This window comes from Dipodomys spectabilis, unplaced genomic scaffold (genome assembly GCF_019054845.1).
Source record: "Dipodomys spectabilis isolate Male_0828 unplaced genomic scaffold, ASM1905484v1 ptg000098l, whole genome shotgun sequence".
Taxonomy (NCBI): domain Eukaryota; kingdom Metazoa; phylum Chordata; class Mammalia; order Rodentia; family Heteromyidae; genus Dipodomys; species Dipodomys spectabilis.
Window position 1 is genome coordinate 25,547,816 of NW_024870775.1, and position 2,185 is coordinate 25,550,000.

The following is a 2,185-nucleotide window of genomic DNA, read 5'->3' on the forward strand; positions in this document are numbered from 1 at the left end:
TTAAATTTTCCATTTATAATAAGCTTTTCAAGAAGTAGGAATCAACTCTCATATAGAAATAGCAATTGTTGTTCTTGATTCAACCACTGTCTTCTATTCAAGCAATAATAAGAAATGGGGTATTTATGTCTGATAATTTGGCACACTTGAGAATACTAGGTTGATATGATTTCATTTTTACAAATAGGATAAAGAAACTATAAATGGGTATTGAGCTGAAACATTTTAATATTTCAATTTGGATTTCTTATAATAAAGTTCCATCATTATCATTCCGATTTGCTTTCCTGGATAAGTGCAAAGATACATAATTTTTGTACTATAGAGAATTTGATCCTGGAATACATGTATGAGGGTTACAGGGTTGATTTGTCTTAGATTTGACTAGTCCCTTTTTGAGAATGTTCTTTTCTGTTCCTTGGGCATTATTAAGTCATTAGTAGAGGTGATGGGATCCAATGGTAACCTGAACCACAGAAGCAATGTACAATCCACATACTTTCCTCAATAGTCACACTAACTACTGTGAAACACTGAGCCTCATAAACATTCTGCCAGTGAGCTGTATATAGCTGCCAGGTAATGTTAATTGGAAAGTCGCTCTCCAGAACATCAGTCTCTTCCCTCTGTATGAGTTAACTCTGCCTGCTCAACCCAGTTACCAGCCCTGCCCATGCTTCTACTATTTTGCATTTCTGATCCCTACCAAAAAAAAAATTCAGCTCTGAAAAACACTCCTTCATATATTCTACTTAAAGATAAATCATCTTTCTTAAGAATGAGAGTGGTAGCCAGGCATGGTGGGTACACCTGTAACACTAGGCACTTGAGTAGAAGTGATCGGGAAGACTTCGGTTTAAGGCCAGGCCAGCCAACACCAATAAAAGCTGAGCATGGGGTTACAGTTGTCATCCTAGTGGTCATAGCTAACTATGAAGTTAAGTGTAATTACACTGGAGGCTTCCTGAACAAAAATGAGATCATATTTGAAAAATAATAAAAAAATATAGAACTGAGGGTTAGCTCGTGGTACAGTACCAATTAACAAGTAACACACACAAAAGTAACCCTAGTAAAACACACCACACACACACACACACACACACACACACACACACACACACACACACACATAATGGTAACTGCTTCTTGGAAAGCAACCTCTTTATTTCCACTATGCTTTCAAGTCTATTATTCAAGCTCTTATATGAATAACTTTGATTAAAGCAAAACAAGGCATCCCAGACCAGCACAGAGGGTGCATGGCATTTGTGATGTGGAGGAAAAGATCATTTGGAACAAGAGATAGTGTTAGCATGAGAGTTGGCAATCCTGAAAGGAAAAACAATTTAGGACAACCTAAAGATGGCTTGAATTTAGGACTTGATGGCATTAGGTGAATGGGCAGAGTAGACACAACAAATAAAAAAGGATTCCTATGGGCAAAGAATCTTTTGCTTCCCAGGGGAGCAGCTGGTGTGTCCTGTGAGCCTTGGCTTATCTCTTCCAGTGCATTCCAGATGTCAGATCTGTACCCAGTCCACACCTTAGGAGGAAAAAATAGTGTCCAGAGGCAGGAGCACAACAGACACCCATCAGCTTGTCAAGAGACATGAGGTGAGCCATGGTACTCATGCCTTAGATTTCTTCTTCCCTCAACGTCCTTCATCCGAGTCTTATGATTTTATGTGCATAAACTTCTATTCCTTGCAAATTCTGAATGTCTCCTATAACAAAGAACCTAGAAAATTAATACACTTAATAAATCAATGCTTTTCTATCTTTACAAAGGAAAAATATTGATATCACCTGTAAGGAACTCTGTATAGACATGCAGTTTTCATTTAAGGAATGAGATCCTGGAAAGAGCTGGCTGAAGTATCTGTCAGGAGAGACATACTAAAACTAAAAGTGAGAAGGAGTGGAAGTAAGAATCTCCAACCAACAACAATTCAAATATTTTTTTTAAATCAAGACAAGACAAATAAAATTTGCCAAAAAAAATAATTAATGCCTCCTGTTCTCACTCCAAAAGAAACAAAATTAATTAATCCATTCATTCCTGACTAATGTTTATGTCATATTGCATAATAATACCACCACCTACCAGGAACTATGAGAAAGGCTTTATATGCACATCACATTTGTCTTCTCAACAGCATAATGAGACAAGTACTTTTTTAAA